Below are 22,594 nucleotides of genomic sequence, written 5' to 3'. Positions count from 1 at the left end.
GAGAGAGAGAAAGAAAGTGAAAAAGAAAGCCACTAGGTCCAGGATGTGAACCACAGTCGGCCATATGGGAGTCCAGTGCCCTTAACCACCATACCTACTATGCCATCTGCTGGCCCCTCTGTTATTTTTTAAAAAAAATTTACTCATGCAGGGGTAAGCAGGTGGTATGGTGGCTAAGGGCTCTGGACTCTCTCATGGTTGACCATAATTCGAGTCCTGGACCTGGCAGGTTGCCTTTTCTCTCTCTCTTCCTGTCTGGTCAAATTAAAATAAATAAATAAAATAAAATAAAATAAAATAATTCTTAAAAAAATTTACTCATGCAAAACACATTTTTACATATTTTTTAAAGAATTATTTTATTCAACTTTATTTATTTAAAGTTGACCAGAGAGAGAGAGAGAGAGAGAGGGAGAGAGAGGGAGAGAGGGAGAGAAAGCAAGGTGCCAGGTCCAGGACTTGAACGACCGTTGGCCATGTGGGAGTCCAGTGCCCTCAACCACCATGCCACCTGCCAGCTCCCTCATGCGAAACATATTAAAAGAGATTCTTGCTATGAAGATTTGTTTTATGATGTTGTTAACTGAGGAAAACGCACACACATGGAAACTTGGACGAGTTCATAGAAAAATCAAATTAAAGTAGGAGTGTATTTTGGTGCACGAGTTTTGAGGTCCATGCATAGTTTTTTCAACATGCTCATTTTTGATGAATTTTTTGAAGACGTTCCCTTACATCATCCGTAACATTTTCAGTGATGTGGAGAGGTAGCGCTGTAGTTTTGGGGCGTTGTGCTGCTCCAGTCCTTCTGTATTGCGGGTTTGTAAACATGCAGGCACCTGAGAGCAGAGACAGGAAGGTTGAACGTTACAGTTTATCTGTGAGCGGCTCACTTCCTAAGTTCCACCTCCGTGTGTGAGAGAGTAGCTATTCTCCAAGCTGCAGAACGTCATGGTTAAGTCCATATGAGTAAGTAGTTTTTCACAGACATGAGAAGGTGACCCCTATTTCTGAAAAATGTCTCTCATGTCTATGTTCATTAAGGACTTCTCTATTTTCTCTCTTCTACTTTATGTGGCCTTATTGCATGTTGCACCATTGAACACAAATAATGCAGTTCTATACGTTATATATGTATTTAAAATAATTATTTACTTAATCTTCATTCATTTATTTTGATTTGACCAGAGAAAGTCGCTGAGAGAGAGAGAGAGAGAGAGAGAGAGAGAGAGAGAGAAAGCCACCAGGTCTGGAACTCAAACTGTGGTCAGCCACGTGGAAGTATCCAGCGCCTTAACCATCGTGCCATTTGCTGACCCCATGTTATTTATTTTTAAATATGCTTATTTATTTCTCCTGGGTGTGGGTGGTAAATAGGCACCTTCAACAGGGTTTTGTCACACTGCATTACCCGCCCCCAACCCTCCCCCGCCCCCAGCCTTCCAGCCAGCTGGGATCACAGGTGCAGGTGTGCATGCGCTAGCATGTTTCAGGTCGGCTGGACTCTGAACTGTGGTCTTCCATGTGGCTCTAACACCGCAGAGTGACGTCCTACTCTGGGTGCCTCGACGGCTGGACCCTGCGTGTTGGTTTGAAGATGTAAAGACTTTCACTTTATTTCCATAGGTACTTTGTTTCTAGAAGTTAATTATATACATTAGCCTTCGAGACCTTGCTGCTGAGTGAAGTCGTTAGGAGACCAAGTGTGAGCTCTGGACTCGTGGAAAGTCACCTTATCCATCCAGTCGTAGTGTCGGTTTCTGGAGAATGAGGATAATAAGAGCCCTTACCACCTAGAGTTGTGTAGAGATTTACAGGCGATAATGCATATCAAGTGCCTGATTTACAAATATTTCCATTATTATTGCATATTTATGAGCCAAACCCCATGCTATGACAATTTAAGGCTAAGTAGACTGGAATCTGGGATTTCCTCAAAGGCTGGAAAGGGAGGTTGAGTCTAAGAAGGCAGAGGCCTTGGTTCTAAGTACATAAGGTAGTGCTGGTTTTCTGTAAGGCTACTGTATTATCCATGTTGCCTCAAACAAGGAGGTTGATACAGAGTTACTTTTTCCGAGATCACTTTTCACTTAGAAGAATAAACAGGAAAAGATTTGTGGTCATTGGATTCCTGAACTAGAGCTTGACTTGTTAGTCTGTCTTCTTTCTCCTTAGAGGAAGTTAAATGCCTGTTCAGAGTTCTTGAGTTCAGAGTGGGGTGTGTGCCTGAAATCAAGTGTGATGCTACCTGACCTACAATCGGGTAGGTTAGTTAAAAGTTTAGATCAAATTATTTCCTCTTCCTGTTTCTTTTTGGTCTTCCTTGCTTTGGATTTATGTTCGATATTTCTTTTATTTTTGGAGAGGTTTTTGCCATAGGGCACGTGCACTCTCCAGAAAGACAGAGAGATAGAAAGCGAGAAATCACCCTCCACGGGCGATGGTCACGCCACATTCCCTTCTCCTCCATGCTCCTCTCGGGATCTTGGGCACGCATGCACACGTGCCTGGTGCGAGATTAAGCCACGGGTCTGGGACTCGAACTGCAGTTGACTACATGGGAGTTCAGCGACATAGCCATTACGCTAACTGCTGGTGCCTTATGTTCAATGTTTCTTGATGATACATACTTTTGTCCTTGCAGCTTGTGATGGGAGGCGTGGCCCAAGGATGCTCTGTCTTGTTGGGAAATGGAGTAGCAGATGCTCATTGGATGCCAAGAGAATTCTTAGGACTAATGGATTTTACTTATTATGCCGTCATCACTGTCCTCACTGTGAGATTAGTTCATGACCTGTGGGGCCAGAAGGATGATCAGACAGGGGAGCCTGAAAGAGAGGCCACTGTGGCTCGCACTATGTTGAAATCCCAGATTCCTTAGAGGCTGACCAAGGTGAAAGCAAAGTCAGGCTTGACTGCCCGTTTTCCCATCCAGCCCAGGAGGACAAACTCACCTCCTCTGTTCCTTTTTTCCTTCTTTCCTCCCTCCCTCCCTCCTTCTCTTCTTCCCTTCCTGCCTGCCTTTCTAAATGTTTTCTTTTATTCATGATAGGCCTTAGATATACATGAGAGAGAGAGAGAGAGAGAGAGAGAGAGACAGAGACTCTCTCCACACAGAGACACAGCGTCTGGTCATGCTGAGACCCCCTTCTTCCAGTCCTCTGGCTTGTTAGACTCCTGGGCACTTGTGCACGTGCCCTGTGTGTTTTCAGGCTAACCAGGCTGGGGATTCAAACTGTGGTTGTCATGTGGCTTCCAGCACTGCAGTCTGGTATGCCACCAACTGTGCCACAGAGGCTGGGCCCTGCTCCCTTTCTCAATGGTGGGATTCAGTCACTGCTTCACTTATTCTGTCAATGGCAGATTCATTCATTCCTTTACTTAATATTGTTGATTTGTGTGAGTCAGATACTATTCCAGGCACTCAGAACACAGCAGTGAACAAAGCGGTGGACAAGCCCTGCAGAGCTTCCATTTTGATGAGAAGTTTTACTATGTTAGAAAGCGGTAAGTTCTATGGAGAAAAATCAAGCTGGGATGGGAGAGAGGGTGTCAGTGAGTTGGGCAGGGTTTGGAGTAGGCTTCTCATTTGGAAAAGTTGGTCAGAGAAGGCCAGTCCTCATATCTGAGTGAAACGTGGTGGAGGCATGGGGTTAGCAGGGGCGCGGAGTAAACCTGGAGTAGGAAAGACAGACCTGCGTGGTGTGTAGGAAGAGGAGCTGTGAGGGCAGCTGAGAGGTGTCCGGTGGGGGTCACAAGAGATGGGGACCACTGGAGGGGCTGCAGAGTTGGAGAAACTCTGAAAGAGGGGGCTGCTGGAGTGTGGAGCAGAGGAGCAACATAGGTTTTTCTTTTTTGAAGGTTTCTGCCATAGGGTGCGTCTGTTTACCAGCGAGGTAGAAACAGAGAAAGAGAAATTGAGAAATTACCCCCTAGGGAGGATGGTCATGCTGCAGTCCCTTCTTTTCCATTCTCCTCTTGGGATTTTGGGCACGTACACACTTACACCTGGCATGATTTTCAAGCCACCAGGTCCAGGACTTGAACTGTGGTCAGCCATGCTGGAGTTTAGCCTTAACCACCATGCCACCTGCTGGCTCCGTGACAGGTTTTAATGGGATCACTTTGACCACTTGAAAAATAAAGTACCAAGAGACCAGAAAAGGTTTCATGTATGTGTGCTAAGAGGACAGCCATGGGTTTGATCACCTTTGGTGCAAGTAAGAGTATATTTTGTTGTCAAAATGCACCCAGAGGTGTCACGAGGCCATGGTCCTTGAGGGTAGTTTGTCCTCTGAAAGTTACTAGCATGTGAGGATCTAATGAAGTGGACGGTGCGGGACGTTTCTGTCATTGTCAGCGGTGAAGTCACTACTATTGACTTGAGCAGAGTGAATTACAGGATGTGTGTTGTTTGATGTACAAAATGTTTTATTTCTGGGACCAGCAGTTAGCATAATGGCTATGTTGCTGGACTCCCACGTAGTGGACCACGGTTCGTGTCCCAGACCCGGTGGCTTAAAACTCACGCCGGGCGTGTGTGCATGTGTGCCCAAGATCCCGAGGGGAGAATAGAGGAGAAGGGATTGCAGCATGACCATCCCCCCTGGGGGGCGATTTCTCGCTTTCTGTTTCTCTGTCTCTCTCTCTGTCTGTCTGGCGAGTGCACGTGCCCTATAGCAAAAACCTCTCCAAAAAAAAAAAAAAGTTTTCTTTCTTGAATATAATTTTGGCCTAGGTTGCTTTAGGGGGAATTTGGAATTTGATCGAGTTTTGTTGATTTCCTGAAAGATAACCTTACTTCCTTTCCTGGCCCTCCTCCATTCTATCCTTCCTGTCCTTGCCTTTCAGAGATGATCTGTTAGGGGGCAGTCCCCCTAACAGACTGTATTTCCAAGTGGTGGTCATTAATTTCCCAGGGTTTGGCTGAAGAAACATTCCCGTCACCTCTTTTGAACATAGAGTACCACCTTGGTGTGGATGGGTTTTGACAACGGACCCTTGTTCTGCAGCCAGCGATGAAGAGGTTGGCCAAGTTCCACTTCCTATTAATTTTCTTGTGCAATTTAGGCACCTAGGAAAATATTTGAAGAAAGTTTTCATTTTGTGGGCTAATAATAAATGCCATACGGTGGTTTGCCAATGTGTTGGCTTCGGGTGTGACTTTCGCACAGAAGGTGTACAAAGAATGGTCACCATGAAGGTTAATTAGAAGCGCAGAACAACTCTGTCTCTTAAACTTTGGAAAGATTTACACAGCTAATTATTCTGAAATTTTCACATCTCATTTCTATTTGCCAAACATCCCCTCCCCTCAGTTTCTTTTCTTGGTGGTGCCCCAGTTTGGAGCTGTGTTGTATGTTCCTCAGCCCACGTGACTGCATGGTTCCCCCCCACTCTGTAGCAATGCAGGTCTGGGAAGGGAGCCTCATGGGCAGACTCTCAGTCCATCATGTTACTTTTAATTGGTTGTAAAATATTAGCAGGAAGGCAAAGTTGTTTTACATCGAAGTGACTTTTTTTGGGAAGTGGCAAATTAAATTTTATGGTAGCAGCTGTTCTGAGCAGACTGTCAGAAAGTTGACGAGAAGTGAAAGCTTACAGTACTCTGATATAAATTCTTAGTTTAAAAAGATGCGCGTTGCAAATAAACTAGGGTATCAAAATACAGAAAAATTGTTTTGTAAGTATGTGTTTCAAAACCTAGGCTTAATTATTGTACATTTCAGCTGTCTTTTGAAAACAATTATGGCTCTGATTTTGATTTATTTAGTTTAGAAGTCAGTAATTATATGCCAGGGGCTGGCCCCATAGTCTAGTGGTTAAGGGAGCCTGATCTCACTTGGCTGACCACCGTTTGAATCCTGGCCCTTGAGGCTTTGAAAACATGCTAGGCACATGTGTGCATGCCCCAAATCCAACAGGGTAGAGAAAATGGAGGAGAGGGGATTGTGGAATGAACATGCCCCGTGGTGGGGGGCTTTCTTCTCCCCTGTTTCTCATTGGTAAGCACATGTACCCTCTGGCAATTAAAAAAATATAACAATATGGTAAAAAAGAAACATAACTTAGTAGAAAGGCTTCGTAAGGGTGTGTATACTGGGTAAGTAATTTGAGAAAGAGCCAGGGTTTTTGCAAATGTTCCTCTTTCTAGAACTACCCCCCTCCAACCACAGAACTCTCCCTTGATACCTTTTCAATTTTTAAGAGATTTTTGTTATAGGGTGAGCAAGCATGCCAGAGAGACAGAGAAACACAGAGAGACAGAAAGCGAGATATCACTTTCCAGGGGGGATGGCCACACTGCAATCCCTTCTCCTCCATTCTCCTCTTGGGTTAGCACGCACATGTGCCTGGCATGAGTTTTAAGCCGCCGGGTTTGGGACTTGAACCGCAGTCGACTATGTGGGAGTCTAATGACATAACCATTACACTATCTGCTGTTCCCGGATACTTTTTCATTCTTTAGTGCTCAATTTTCAACCGTGATGGCTTCCTTGATTTGGCTAGTTCTTCCTGTTATAGACTCTTGTATGTAGTTTTACTTAGTTTTTCTTCTTAGCACTTATTTTATATTTGAATAATTCTTTATCCCGTGATTTTTTTTTTTCCCTCTGAATTCTTGAGATAAGGGAAAGTTTTGTTATTAGTTTTTTTTTGGTCATGATTGTGTTGTCACTGCCTAAAAACAATGCCTGGTACATTGATAAGTATTTGGGTTTGATAAATCCTTGTTTCATACAGGAATCTATGAGCAAATTGAGTGGGGGTTGCTGCAGGAAGATAGCATAGACTCCTGAATACGGCCTCAAGTTCGAATGTCCGTGGGGTCAGACAGCCAAGGTAAATGAGTGTAGACTGTGAGGCAACCCAAGGTGTTCTGAGCAGCCACATAGAAAGTTCTTGTGCTCGCTTAGTGGACATTTTGCCTTCGTCAGGGAAAGCTGATTTCTCTTACCATAGGAGTGTGGGCATGGGCTGGGGTAAATTTGAAGGCATCTCTGGGCAGATGGATTAAGATAGGTGGGCTTATGGAGCAGAAAAGACCGAGAGAGGAAACTTCTGTAGAACATGGAGTGCTGTAGATGGCCGTTGAACAGAGGAGGGAGCCTGTCAGATGAGGAAGTGCTTAGAAGGACAAACAACAGCTGTGGGATGTCTCTGAATGCAGAGGCTCAGTGACAGTCCCCTTCAGGGACTTGTGAAGCAGAGCACTGGGAGAAGCATGTTGGTAGAGACAGTAGTTTAATAAAAGTTTTTTTTTTTTTTTTTTTTTTTTTTTTTTTGCAACATAGCGGTGCGCTCAGAGACAGAGAGAGACACAGAGAAAGAAAGGGAAAAAATCACCCCTAGGGGGAATGGCCACACTGCAATCCATTCTCCTCTGTTCTTCTCTCAGGATTTTGGGCATGCATGCACATGCGCCTGGTGTGTTCTTTAAGCTGTTAGGTCTGGGACTCGAGCTGTGGTCGACTATGTGGGAGTCCAGTGACATAACCATTATGCCATTTCCTGCTCCCCACAACAGCATTTGTTTGTTTTTTTTTTTTTTGTTATAGGGCGCATGCACTCGCCAGAAAGACCGGGAGGTGAAGAGATAGAAAGTGAGAAATCACCCCTCAGGGGGGATGGCCACACCGCAGTCCCTTCTCCATTCTCTTCTCAGGATCTTGGGCACACACGCACACATGCTCGGTGTGAGTTTTAAGCCACTGGGTCCGGGACTCAAACCGTGGTTGACAAAATGGGAGTCCAGCAACATAGCCATTACGCGAACTGCTGGTCCCCATCTAAGCCACCCCAGATCAACGCAGCGGGCTTGCTCAGGGAGGTCCAGGGACATGAATTCAGGACCTTTCCCATGAGAGTCCAGTTGTGTTACCACTGTGTCACTACCTGGCCCTAAAACTTAGATGACTTTTCATCTAAATCTTTCTAGAATCAACAGAAATGGTGATTGTAAGAGGAAATTATGAGGTAACGTCAGATTGCAGTGGGTTGAGGATGGAGTGGGAAGTGAGAAAGGAAAGCCAGTGAATGGAGGCTCCTCTTTTGAGACTTCAAAAGGAAAAACAAATAAAAAAGAAAAGAAAAAAAAGAGACTGGAAGAAAAGCAGAGTTAGAGGAGAATACCAGAAAGGTACATAGCAGGGAAGGGATTTATCTAGCCAGGGAGGATCCTCTGTTCCGAGATAATGGATGAAGACCCCCAGTTTCTGAGGTGGAAACTGGAACAGATGGCAAAATTTTGTCAGGAAGCAGGGAGGAGGGCACAGACTCAATGAGGAGCAAGTGTGGGGCTGAGGTTTGTTTGGGGAAGAGGTAGGTAGGATGGAGTCCTAAAATGCATTTCGGTTTCCACTTTTCTCACAGACTTTATTAACAGGTGCTGGAGACATATTCTTGGAAAGATGGAGGCAATGCTTCCTTGTTTTTTTCCTTCTGACTTGAAAACTCACTAGAAGCCTCAGGCACTTCTGAAATCTTGGATAGAAAGCAGTGTTCAAAACTATGCCAGGAAGGGGCTGGAACGGTGGCACAACAGTAAAACTCAATGCTCTGTGAGGCTGATCCACATTGGAAGGTTGCAGGTTCATGTCCAGAGATCTCTGGTAGTACGTGGGGCATGAACTTGTCCATGATGGGGGATTGGCTGAAGCTAGAGGCGAATTGCAGCTTCAAGATCGTGTTGGACATACACTCTCTGTCGGTCTCTCTCTCTCACTCATGGAAGAAATGAATAATCAATAAAAGAGATTATTATAGGAAGGATACTGTGAACTTGTGGAAATCCAGCAGCTATGTCTTTTCTGTGTAGAATCCTGTGTTGACTTAAACTTTAAGGCCTACTTCACAGGGCTTCGATAGCCTTTCAGCCAGATCAGTGTCTGAAGTAGTTCTGGAAAGAATAGATCAGTCATAAAGTAGTATACAATATTATGAAATTACTGCAGAAATTGTGATATTTTTGGGACCTAGCAATACTCTAAGTTAGCAAGTACTTTCCTAGTTGAAAAAATATTTTTACTTTATCAGGTCATTACAGTTTTTTTTCCGTCAGTGAATTTCACTCTAAGGTCTTTTCAGAGCATCTCATAATAAGTCAACAAATCTATTTCAAATGCGTTTGTTACTAAGCAACAGTTGCTAAGAGCTTCTGTAATTAAGAAAGTTCCAAGGTAACAATGCCCAAACATAGCACCATTTTCACCATTTTCCTGATAATGGAAGAGTAGGATGGATAAAAGTGAAAAAAGATTCAACTCTGTCGAGAGCACAGCATCTAAAATTTCTGCAGAGATTGACTGTCTTCTCACTTACCCAAGACAGAGTATTTGTGTTTTCCAGATCAGCCAGGAATATTTTCTAGTGTGTCTGAATCATGTCTTCCAGACAGCGATAGGTGGACCATGTGCTGGAGGCAGAGACAGGACCTATGGTGTTGTAGATCTTGCCATCTGACACGTGTGGTGTAAGAGGGATGCACTGAGAATGCTCCATGTGAAAGAAACTCCCTTTGCCATCATGACTGACCTAGATTAAGTGGGAATGCAAGCTTGTCCTGTACTCGGTCTAACAATGCACAGTTTCTTTTTCTTTGGGTGATTTGTAAAGGAAGACTCAGATGAATTTTTTTCTATTCATCATGCCCGGCTCATAGCAGGCACTTAACAAACGCTCCTCATTCCCTTCCCGCTCCATTTTGTTCCAGGGGCAAGGAGTGGTTTAGGGTTTCCATGACGATTCGTTGTTGAATGACCTCCTTTCAGACCTGTTGTTAGAGACCCAATAGGCCCGAGCAGCAGTCTGGAGAGCCAAGGCTCACCTAGTGGAGGGCTTTGCCGGTGAAAGATTCAGTCAGTCCAAGTGAGCAAGCAATTGCTGAGTCACCCCCCACCCCCCTTGCTTAAAAACCTGGTGCTTCCCCCAGGTTTGCCTCATTGCGGGCACGGTGGATGTCCGCAGGCAGAGTGCATTGACTAGTGGACCAGGTTTTGTGGGTTCTGAAGCCTGGTTGACTTCATACCTTAGGCTGGGGATCTTGGGTAGGCCATAACCACCTTGAACTTTACACTCCAAACAGTCACACCTGCTCGGCTTGTGTTATAAGGTTAGCATAAGAAGCAGATGAGGTAGACTACAGTCTTAGGAAGGGGTGAATATCCATCTAGTCACCAAATATTCACTGAACTACTCTTTATGTGTCAGGTACTGTTCTAGTTTCATGATATAGTCCATGTCAGAACAAATAAATAAACCTACTTACTTCTTTTTATGCAGTTTAATATTTCATAGTATAGGTGTTTCATTATTTAACTGTCTGCCAGTTACATTTAAGTAAACAGAGATGCACGGAATATCTTTCTACATATATTTTTGGTACATGTAAGAGCGTTTCTCTGCGACAGTATTGGGAGATATTTTTGCCAAGTCCAAAGGCATACACCTCTAATATTTTGATGGATCATACCAAATTTCTCCACCAACAGGCAATAGCAACCTGCCTTCCCCAAAACCACATATGAAAATACACATTTATTTTTTTTACCCCAAAGAAGAGCATTTTATTATTTCTATGAAAACTCAACAGCGCACATTTAACCCAGTTTGGTGGTAAGCTCTTTAGCCTTTGTCTTTTCCAGCTTTGCCACATGAGCCACAGACTTAGGGCCCAGGACGTTGCCTCCCCGGTGATGGTGCATCTCGTCATATCTGTTGTTGTAATTGGTCCTGATGGCTTCCACCGGCTTAGCCAGGGCGCCTTTGTCCTCCAAGTTTACCTGTGTGAAGGTGACAGTGGTGCAGGTGTTCCTGTGGACCGACCTGTCCTTCCCGTGGATAATGTAGTAGGGAACCCCCATCTTCCCACACAGGGCAGGCAGGAAGACAGCCAGCTCAGTCACCACCCGCTGAGCCTTCTCATTCTCCATCAAGTGGTGACAGTGCTGATGACTCTAGAGGACAGGCAACCTCTTAGTGGTGACATCCCCTTTACTGGCAGCTTTCTTCTCAGCCTGGGCCAGCAGGCACTGCTGCTGCTCCTATTTCATTCCTGGCCTGTACTTGTGGGCCAGCTTAAACAGCTCAGTAGCTGTCTGGTGGTCCAGGGCCTGGGGGAGCTGGGTCATCGCAGGAGACACTTTCAGCCGCTTGTAGAAGACGACACTCTGCCGCTGCAGCAGCCGGATGTAATGGGGCCATTTGATGAAGCGGGTGAGGTCCCTTTTAGACTGGATGTCCTGTCCTACCTATGCCAAAATTCTTAGGCGTTTCTTCAAACAGGGGATTGACCATCTTCTTAGCCTCCTGCCTCTTCACCACAGCAGGGGCTGGAGCCGCCTTCTTCCCCTTGGCCTTCTTTCCCTTTGGCATCTTGGTGACTCGAGAGAGTGAAAATACCCATCTTTTCACACCTTTGCTAATACATGCTTCCAAATTTGACCAATCTGTTGGATGAAAAATAGCATCCTTCAAACCCATGTGTTGAGATTTGGTTCCTATCTTGACAGGATTAAGAGAGCGAAGACTTAATCCAGTTATAGGGTTGGAAGTTGGGGCCTTTTGGAGGTGATTAGAATTAAGGCCGTTAGAATGGGACCTCCATGATTGAGTCCTGGTAGGTTTATGTGTAAAGGGAGTAAGACAGACAGACAGACACATGGCGCTTTGCTCATGCTCTTGCTCATTTTCAGTATGTGATACCCTCTGCTCCTCATCCTCTAGTGAGAAGACCCTCATCCGGTGTGGCCCCTTCACCTTGGACCTCTAAGACTGAAAAAACAAAAAAGCTAAATAAACCGCTGTTCTTATAAATAGTCAGTTTCAGGTATTCAGTCATTAAGCAACAGAAAGTGGCATGGAACAGTATCTAATGGTTGTGATCCTTCAATTCCTTGCTCAATTGATGAGCATCTTTTAATGTTTTGGGACATTTTTATTTCTGTAATTAGCCTTTTGGTCTATTCCTTTATCTTCTGGGAGATATATGTTTTTGTTATTAATTTTAAGTGTTTTTTTTTTTTTTAAAGTTTTTACTATAGAGCTTATGTGTTCACTGGAGAGAGACAGAGATAGACGGAGGGAAAGTGAGAAATTGGCCCCTAGGGAGGATGGCCATACTGCAATTGCCTCTCCATTCCCTTCTTGTGATTTTGGGCATGCATGCACACGTCTGCTGTGATTTTCAGGCTACTGGGTCCCCTTGAAAGACACTTCCAGCATATATGCGTGCATGCCCAAAATCCCGGGAAGAGAATAGAAAAGGGATTCTGGCATGGCCATCCACACTGGAGGGGTGTGTGTGTGGGGTGCTTTCTTACTTTTCTTTTCTCTATCTCTTTCTGGTGAACGTATGTCCCCTATATTAAATAAATAAAAAGGATAAAAAATTTTTAGGTGTTTGCTTTAAATAATGTTCAATAAATTAAAGTTAGTTAGACTAAATTCCTCTTAATCTATTTAGTTCTTAACTTAATCACATTTCCATAAACATTTAACTTTATATTTGTAAATAAATATATCCCTCCTTTTTAATTACTTTAAATACCTAATAAAGGAAACTGGAAGACCTTAGCAAACTCTTTCCTACTAGAATAATTCTTACAAATGAAATATCAAACTTATAAATACAGTAGATTCTCATTGTCTTTCTTTTTTTTGAATTATTTTATTTCATTTATCACCATTATTATTATTTGTTTAATTTGACCAGAGGGAGACAGAGAAAGAGAACGGGAAAGTAGGAAAGCAAGCTTCCAGGTCCGGGATTCGAAGCATGGTCTGCCATGTGGGAGTCCAACACCTCAACTACCATACCATCTGCCAGCCCCACTAATTGTCTTAACTTTCTAAAATTGTTTGAAAACACTTTTATTTGGGGAGGCCAGATGGTGGTGCAGCAGTAACATAACACTCTTTGAGGCTGACCCACTGAGAAAGTTCCAAGTTCATTTTCGGAGACTGCTCGCAACACACTGAGCGTGCGTGTACCTGTGTTCTGAGGCTGAAGCTGGGGAGAGGTTATGGAATAAAGACCCTATTGGGAGTGCCTCTCGTTCTCTCTCTTTCTTATTCAGTCCTGGAAGAAACAAAAAAACTCACTCACATTTTCTCTTTTTCCTCAATCACACGTCTAAAATCAATTACAATCTGGCACATTCTCAAAGATGTCAGATTTTCAAGCACGCCATATACTTTAGTTCCTAATGTACAAAGATTATTCCGAACTTGCCACAAAGCTATTAATACTCCAGCTTTTATTTACTTCAGCATGTCTATATTTAATTCCATACCTTCCCAGTGCTGTGAAGACACATGCTTACTTCGGGAAGCAAGTCCATTATATGAGGTAGGTTGAGGTTAAGGCTAAGGATTGAGGTGACAGGGCCAGTAACAGGTGCCCCTGTACAGTGGTTTATCTGATGGAAATTGGGGTCAAGAAGGCGTATGCCCAGGTTCTTTTTGGAACAACAGATACATTCATTTTATAATTACTATGACAACAGGAGGCTAAGCCCCTTATGGTTGCTATGACAGTAGATAGATGGATGAGATGGATTTTCAGCCTTGATCTCTTGGGTCCATAGCTTTATGTCCTTTCATCTGATTTGGGTAGACGTGTATTTGTGTCCTAATCCAGACTGCAACCGTTTCCTCCACTCCTTGATTACATTCTGCATTTCTTTAACTCTTGGCAGCATTATAGAGTCATTTTATTCTATTAAATTGGATTGTACATTTTCTTTCAAAATCTTTGGCCACACTCAAAAGCTTCATGCTGATGAGAATGTCCTTCTCTAATTTCTTCATGTTACTTTGAATTATAGCCTTTCGAGCTTGACTTGGATTTCCAGAAAACGTTCCACTAGTGATCTGTAACTCAATTCTGAACATTTCTAGGCCAGTCACCTCTCTTAGCATCTGAGAGCTCTGTGTACGGATTGGACCTAGGGATGACTAAGTGTGTGCTCCTTTGAATTTTGTTGTTGAATCGCTTTCACGTGGATTCGAAGGCTAAATCACAATAGACAGAATCAGAGTGGGACTAGATCAGGTATAAGAATATCTCGAAGTCAGAGAGAGTGGCTAATACGTGCTATTTACTTTTGGTAATTTAAGCTTATTTTGCTTACTTGGAACGGTCTGGGATAATAGCAGTCACTCTGTTTTCTTAGCAGATACTCTGTCCCATTAATCTTTGTTGTTTTCTAGTTCTCTTTTTCCTTTCTTTCTTTTTTTATTTTTATTTTTTGGAGAGGTTTTCGCTATAGGGCGCATGCGCTCGCCAGACAGACAGAGAGAGACAGAGAGACAGAAAGCGAGAAATCACCCCCCAGGGGGGATGGCCACACTGCAATCCCTTCTCCTCCGTTCTCCTCTTGGGATCTTGGGCACGCACGCACACGCGCCTAGTGTGAGTTTTAAGCCACTGGGTCCGGGATGCGAACCATGGTCAACTACGTGGGAGTCCAGCAGCATAGCCATTACACTAACTGCTGGTCCCTAGGCCATATCTATCTTGCAGGGTTGTCACATGAGGGCACTTCAAAACGTAGAAAAATGGAATTAAAGTATGAGTTTATTTTGGTGCAAGATTTTTAAAATATGTACATAGTATTTTCATAGTACGCATTTTCCAGGGGCTTTTTGAAGCCCCCTTGAAAGGATTAGTGAAATTAACTGCTTGCTCAACACATGGTATATAGCACCTAGAGTCGAGGAAGTGCTCACAGGCTTGTAATGGTTATTACACTGGAATTTTTGTTGCATTTTCGTCATCATCCATTGCTTCTGGTCTGCCTCGCCTCTCCCTCGGACATCTTGTTGAGCCCTGACCTCCCTTTTGGTTTTTCTAGAAGCTGTGCATCATTTCTATTCACTATGCATTTCTTTTGCCCTGTAATCATGGTAGAGGCATAGTTGATGGTCCATTTATTTTAAGGATTTCTTCTTTCTGTCTCCTGGGAGAGCTCTTCAATGTTAACTTCTGGGACAGCACATGTTGTGCCCAGTAGAAACCCAAAGGCTATCAACCCTTCCCACCTCGGAAACCCACAGCTTGTATCTGCCCATCTCTCCGTGATCTGGAAGTTCCTAGCAGAAAATGGACACATTCTGAAGGTGTTTAGAGTAGGAACAGTGCTGCTAGTTGTCCCAGTAATGCAAGACTGGTTTGGTTTCTGCTGCTTGAAGAAGCCAGTTTTATCCTTCTTTCTGCCTTGTCCTTTGTAGTTAGAGTCATCATTATCGTTTAGGAAGGGATCCTGACGAAGAGGAGCCTCCCTGACCATTAGCCAATACCCATCATCCCTACCATGCTAAGCTCCTTTTCATTCCACTTTGCTTCTGTGGTGTCACCCATAGGAAATAGCCAGGGAGCCAGCAGCCTCAGTGACCATGACCTTGAGCGAGTTTTAAAGGCCGAAAATCTACAGGGAAGATTAGCAGTACTAGGCTTGGTGTTCTTAGACACTGCAGGAATAATTTTACAGATTTCCACTTACCCAGGGCAAAACCAGGTTGGTCATTACCAATGTATTATTCTACAGTTTTTCAGAGTTATAAATGATGCCAAGGCTACTGAACAGTTAACTATGAAGACTAAGCACTCAGGAATAGTTTTGTGTAAGTAAATACAGCAAAGTTATTTGCACACGTATTTCTTATATACATACTCTTATAATGCTAGTAAGTAATTATTAAGTACCTGCTGCCGATGCTTTAAAAAGTTGTTTAAATTTTGAGATAAATGGTTGTAGCTATTTTTTTTTTTTTTTTTTTGTTACTAGAGGCCATACACAATTGTCAGAGAGACAGAGACGAAGAGGGGAAGAGGGAGAAAGTGCTGCCCAGTGGGATGTGGTCATGCCACAGTCTCTCCTTCATGTCTCCATCCTGGTGGGATTTTTGGGTGTACTCACATCCATGCCTGCCATATTTTTCAAGCCCCCAGGGCCAGGATTCAAACCATGGTTGACCATGTGGTCTGACTTCTTTAACTGTAAGGTTATGGGGCCAATCCAACTGTCTCCATTTTAGAAATAAGAATCACATGGCTTATAAGTGGAAGAGCTAGGACTTAGACTCTTAGCTTCCTAAGATCGAAGACCATTCTTTAGTCATTCCCCTATAGGCACTTGTTGTAAGGAGTTGTGTAATGGCTACCTTAGTGGAATTCTTCTTCTTGCTGAATTATGAAACATTTGTGACACTTAGATAAATGAGCAGAAAACAATGTAAGGAAGAACCTATACACTCTAAAACAATATTCTCTACATGTCCATTAATCCTAACAATTCACAGGCAGTCCTTCCTTACCAAGAAGAATAAGAAGTTATACAAAGAAGAGTAAGAAGTTTTATCCATCAAGTGTGAATGATTCAGTGAATCCACATTGTTTTCCTAATAGCAAACTGCAGTGTACTGTGTGAATAATAGTTCTGGTGGTCGAAGCACGAGAAATTGGAGGTGATTTTGAAACACAGAGCTCTTTAGGATCAGGTGGGCCTTGGTGTGAGCTCTGCTAGCTGTGGGCCAGTAAAGGGATGGGCTCCTAAAGGAGGGAAAAGGGGACTCATAATATTGGGAAGGGGCAGGATATGGAAGTGAGAAGCCCTAGAAGACAAGCTCACCTCTGTCCTTATGCTTACTCTGAGGATTCCTGACATAGGAATCTTCACTGAGCCCTGGCCTGTGTTGTGAGGATGAGAGTGAGGGATTGGAAGAACGCAGGACGGAAGTCCTCAGATTTCAATAATCATCAGACATATCTGGGGTTTTCTTAAAAAATAGAGGGGCCAACCCATTACCAGGTGGTTAAGGGAACTAGATCTCACATGACTGACTGTGCAGTTTGAGTCCTGGACCCAGATACTGTGTGTGTGTGTGCATGGCCCAGATCCCAACAGAATTGAGAAGTAGAGGAGAAGGGATTGTGGCATGACCATGTCCCAAGGAGGGGCGTTTTATTCCTCTCTCTCTCTGGTGAGCGCATAGGCTCTCTGGCAAATTAAGACAAGACAAAACAAAAACAGATTTCTAAACTCTGCTACTAGAGAATCTGGCCCAGCAGGTGTGCGGTGGGCCCCAGGAACTTGGATTTTGTCAATTTCATTAGATTATTTCAATGCAGATGATCCAAAGATCAAACTTTGGAAACTTTCCATTGAAGTCTTTTCCATTAGGCTAACAGGGGAGTCTACTACCTAACCTGGGGCATGACCCAGTGGCTTCTATTGAGGTGTGGGCTCCCTGGCTGAACCACCGAAGGTGATTGAATCAAAGAAGGACAACTTCTCTTCACCAACTGTGCTTAATCTAACCAATCTGCACTTCTCAAGACCTGCAAAGTTCTGCCTCAGAGGCCTTTCTTAACCTCTTTGCTAATTTCTGGCCTCCTCCTTTGTGCTGACCTGGTCTGGAGGTGTGGTGGCAGGGAGCCTGTTGTGGTAGGGGGCGACTGAAACTATAAGCCTTTCAGTGATGACCCAGTTACTGTTCTAGGTAAACTGGGTTGGTTGGCCATCCATCCTGCTTACTCAGAAGCCCTCCTTACACAGGCCCACCCCTAACCTCAGGAGGGCTGAGCCATGGTCTCAGGCCCAGGGCGCACCTCTGCAGGTGTGCCTGTCCTTCCGGTTGTAGCTTCTCCCTTTTTCTGCCGTGGAAGAGCTCTTTGTGGTTTGGTTTCTTTGGCTGATTTCCTGCAGCTGCAAGAGGCTGAATGCTGGTAGCTCACCTGGCCTGAGAAGCAACTCCTCAGTGCCTCATTGTCAAATATTATTATGCCAAGGATCATTGCCAGCATTTAAAAAATCTCTGAGGCTGTAACTAGGATGTGGGCTTACTAAGATCGGAGAAATTAAATATTTATTTAAAAATAATTATTTATTTTATTTGTATTATTATTTTAATTTCCTATAGGACATGTGCCCTCTCCGGAGAGAGAGAGTGTGAGAAAGCAAGCCAACAGGTCTGAGACACGAACCACAGTAGGCCATGTGGGAGTCTAGCTCCTTAACTACCATGCTACCTGCTTGTCTTGAGAAATTAAATCTTTATAGTCAATATGCCATTTAAAATTTTATTTATTCATGATAAGTTACATGTATGTGCACTTGAGAGTGGGTGAGAGAGAGATAAAGAGATAACTAGAGAAGCAGAAGCATTCTCTACAATGTCTGGTCATACCATGAGCTCCCTCACCCAGTCCTCTCACCTGTTGAATCCTGGGTACTCATGTGTGTGTGCTCAGTGGTATTTCAGGCCGATGGGCCTGAGGATTCAAACCAGGTCACCATGTGGGATCCAGCTTCACTTGAACGGTGCATTACCACTGTGCCACGGAGCTGAGAAATGCTACTTGGGAGGATAGGGATAGGGAAGCATCAGAGAGTGGGATAAAGGGAGGGTGGGCCGTCCTGTTGACAGAGCTTGTGGCCTCATCTCACCCAATGGTTTTACTATTTTATTAGCTTAGAGAGACTCCATTAGATTCTTATAGAATTCAGTTTGGAAGAAGAAAATGGGTTTTCTTGAGTTATTGAGTGTCCCTAGGGGAAGTTCAGTCTGTTTTGCCCTCAGCTTGGGCTCTGGGATGAAATAGGGCTTGTAACAGACAAAGCTCTGTTTCAACTAAAATGACTCACTCCTAGGAGGTGTCCAAGGAGGAAGTGAATGAGTGCTCTGGAACCTGGATGAGTGCCCCTTCGATCGAGGGTGACTGGGCGAATGGTCAAGCTGAATAATTGCAGTTTGGGTTTTTAAAAGAGGTATAAAATATTAAAAGGTGTGTGATGTGTGTGTACACAGATAGCAAACAGGGTCTGAAAGAAATTCGTAAGAGGAATCCTGAAAACTGTTTGAAGCCACAGTAGCGGTGTAGGGTAAATGTAGCACTCCTTTCAGGGGAAAGGGAACAGTGTGGTTCTGAATGAACCAGTGTCAGAACTCAGCCATCAGCCAGCACACGATTTCATCCCAGAAGGCTTCCCCATCTAATTGTATTTTGCATATGTTAATATTAAAAGTAATTTGCAATCGTTAAACACACACGGATGGTATAGTTGTGAGAGTAGGAAGAAAAATGTTCCAGAAGCTTCTTAACTGGTAGGAGATCACTGAATGGAAACTGGTTTAAACCTGACTAATTAGGGATTGACGGTATAAAAGATAGCCTCGGAAGAAACACTTGAAGTTGTTTATGATGTGGATTTATATTTATTGAATGGTGTTTTCTAAAACTTATGAAACTTGTGCAGGAGATTCTGGAATAAAATCCTGCCCTCTGGCCCTAACATTCTAAAGTATCTCGAACCCTGCTGCTAAATGAACTGGAAGCAGAATCCTATGGCATATGAATACTTAGGCCTTATAAAACAGCTTTGTGTCTAGGAGACTCAGGGAGTAGAACATTACTTCATTAATTGAAGTATTTTTGTGGCCAGAAAAATCTGGCACCTGTTTAAAATTTGTCCTAGGTAAATGTGCAGATCAGTAGAAAACAAAACAGAGAGTGACTTGTACACAGGATAAGAATGATCAGAAGTATCAAGGGATCCCCAACTGGGATTTAAGGAAATCACCTGGAGAATCAGAAATGTCATTGGGCAGCCACACAGCCCATCTAAGCTTGACTCTGTTACTACTGTTATTTTCATGATAGAGGGCATGTGTGTACGCACATACATGTGCAGTGGTGGAGAGAGAAAACCCTGGATGGGGTTTCATCATGCTGTGATTCCCTTTTCTCAGGCCTCCACTCCTTGGGATGCTGGGCACCTGTACCCATGCCCAGCATGTTTTTGGACCAACCTGGGAATCTGAAACTACAGTTGACCATATGTCTTCTAGCACAATGGTCCAGTACGCTACCGACTGCACCACTGAGGCTGGGCCAACTCTGCTGTTATTTTGAGGCACACATTTCTTTGGAAGCTATACCGTATGATTAATAAGATGGAATCTTAAATGATATTAGTAGCTAACATGTACTAGGTACTCACATTGTGTTCTGCACCGATCTGAGTGCTTTGTCTCTACTAACTCATGTAATTCTTAGAACTCTATGAAGACTCTTATTTTTTCTCTTTTCATTTTAAGATGAGGAGGCTCTGATGCACAGAGAAGAGAATAACTTGGTTCAAAGTCACACAGCTTGTAAGTAGGAGAAGGAAGACAGAGTCTGGCTTTGGAACTCATGCCTTTCATTGCTGTGCTGTGCACTCCCCTCCCCCATTATTGGGATCATAGAGACATTATGACAGGTTACATTTCACCCACAGTAACTCCCAACTGAGCTTAGCCTCCCAAGATACAGTTTTCTCTCCCTCTCGTGATTTAACCAGTCATTTAATTTTGTTGAAAACATAACCTGCTCTTCTTACTTTGAAGCCATGACTTCTACTGGGGTAAATGATGTGAGAACTGCAGCTTCCTTAAAGCAGACTGAAAGTGTCACAAAAAGAAAGCTGACTAAACAATGAGCTTGCACTCCTACTTCACACTATATACAACACTAACTCAAAATGGATCAAAGAATTAAAATGTATAAACGTCTTAGAAGAAAATAAAACAAAAATCTTGACCTTAGATTAGCACACACAAAAAAGAAAAAAAGTGAATTAGACCTCATCAAAATTTAAAAGCACCTGCCCTTCGACAGACTCTATCAAGAAAGTGAAACGACTACACACAGAATACAGGAAAATATTTGCAAATCATTTATCTGATACAGCACTTGTACCCAGAATGAATAAAGAATGGTTACAACTGGATTAAAATATACATAGTTTAATTAAAAAATAGGCAGAAGGGAGTAGCTGGTGGCATGGTGGTTAAGGTGGCTGGATCTTACATAGCTGACTGTTCAGTTTGAGTCCTGGATGTGGTTTGAAAAACATGCCGAGTATATGTGCATGCAAGCCCAAAATCCCAAAGGAGGGAGAAATGGAGGAGAGGGAGTTGTGCATGACCGTCTTTCATGGGTGGTGCTGTCTCGCTTTCTCTCTGTCTCTCTTCCTCACTGCGGTAAGCACATATGCCCTCTGACAAGTTAAAAAAAAAATAAGCAGAAGATTTGAATAGACATTTCTCCAAAGAAGTTATACAAATGATTAATAAGCACATGAAAAGAGGCCCAGCATCATTGGTCTTTAGGGAAATGAAAACCAAAGCCACAGCCCTCTATCACTTCACAGTTGGGAAAGTATTATTCTTCGCTTTTGAAGGATAGTTTAGCAGCGTACAGAATTCTAAGTTGTTAGTGTTTTTCTTTTAAAACCAGATATTTCAGTCCATTCTCTGCTTGCTTGAAGGATTTCTGAGAAGAATTTGTACATAATGCTTATTTTTGTTCCTCTGTAGGTAAGGTGTTTTTTTTCCCTTCTGACTTCTTTTGGGATTCTTTGTTTGATTTTTTTGTAGTTTGAAGATGATATGTCGAGGTGTCATTTTGGGGGTCATTATTTTGCTTGGTGTTCTCTGAGCTTCCTGGATCTGTGGTTTAGTGTCTGACACTATTTAGGAAAATTGTGACTCATTATTATCAATGATTCCGCCATCCTTTTTTCCTTCCTTTTCTGTCTTTCCTTTTTAGTCATTCTTCTATTCCCATTATGTATATTTATACCTTTTGCTCTTGTCCCAACCCCCTACCCCCAATAATTGTTCTCTTTGCTTTTTAGTTTTGGAGGTTTTGATTGCAATAGCCAAGCTCAATGATTCTTTCTTTGGCTACGTCCTGTCTACTAATAAGCCCAGGAAAGGGACTTGTCATTTCTTTCGCAGTGTTTCTGAGCTAGCATTGCTTTTTGGTTCTGTCTAAAGATTTCCATCTCTCTGCCCACATTGTCCATCTGTTCTTGCTTACTGTCTATCTGGGTCCCCTAAATTTATTAACTCTCAACTCTTCCACAGAGACTGGGTCCCCTCAAATTTTTAACTCTCAGCCCTTCCACAGGAAACCTTTAGTAATTCATCCATTACAGGCCAGGTTTTCCTACCTCTTTCCATCCTGAACTTTCTCATCCAGGCACCCAGTCCTTTTATATCTTTCTTAATTAATTACTCTTGGTTTGTGTTCCCCCACTCTACTTTTATTGATTCTTAATTGTTCCACATTCTTTAGACTAAATTTAATCTAATAAAGTAATCAAGATTACGTGGCTCGATGTATTATTTCTTCTAAATGGTACATGTGCATAGGAATTTGAAACACCATTGGGGAGGTAATATCGTTGGCCTTGGGAGCCTCTCTCTCCTTCTTTCATATTTTGGTGAGCTAATCTTGTGCACAAAACTCCACTATAACTACTGTAATCTATGAGGTTATTGTGTAATACTGTAATCTATGAGATTATTGTGTAATTTTGTTTGTACGCTTTTTTTGTTTGTTTCCAGAGGAAGAAAATTTGGTTTATCTGTGGTCTTAAAACATACATTGTGTCTTGCTAGTGAAGGGAAAAGAGAATACAAATGATGGTTCGTGTTGCTCTTTTTAAATATATTTAATTTTTATTTATTGTTATTATTTTAAAAATTTTGACCAGCGAGAGACAGAGAGAGAGAGAGGGAAAATGAGAAAGCAAACCAGGTC

The 22,594-nt window shown here is 43.0% G+C and overlaps 1 protein-coding gene and 1 pseudogene across 1 annotated transcript in view; one reads left to right on the top strand and one right to left on the bottom strand.

Moving 5' to 3' along the window:
- The window catches only part of NEBL (nebulette), a 460,558-nt gene that overhangs the window by 26,668 nt on the left and 411,296 nt on the right, over positions 1-22,594 (top strand). The gene's annotated exons all lie outside the window — the stretch shown is intronic.
- Positions 10,524-11,400, bottom strand: LOC102478058 (60S ribosomal protein L7a pseudogene; annotated as a pseudogene).

The sequence above is a fragment of the Tupaia chinensis genome, unplaced genomic scaffold (assembly GCF_000334495.1).
Source record: "Tupaia chinensis unplaced genomic scaffold, TupChi_1.0 Scaffold000060_1, whole genome shotgun sequence".
In the NCBI taxonomy this organism is placed as follows: Eukaryota; Metazoa; Chordata; class Mammalia; order Scandentia; family Tupaiidae; genus Tupaia; species Tupaia belangeri.
This window is presented reverse-complemented; position numbering and strand designations above follow the sequence as displayed.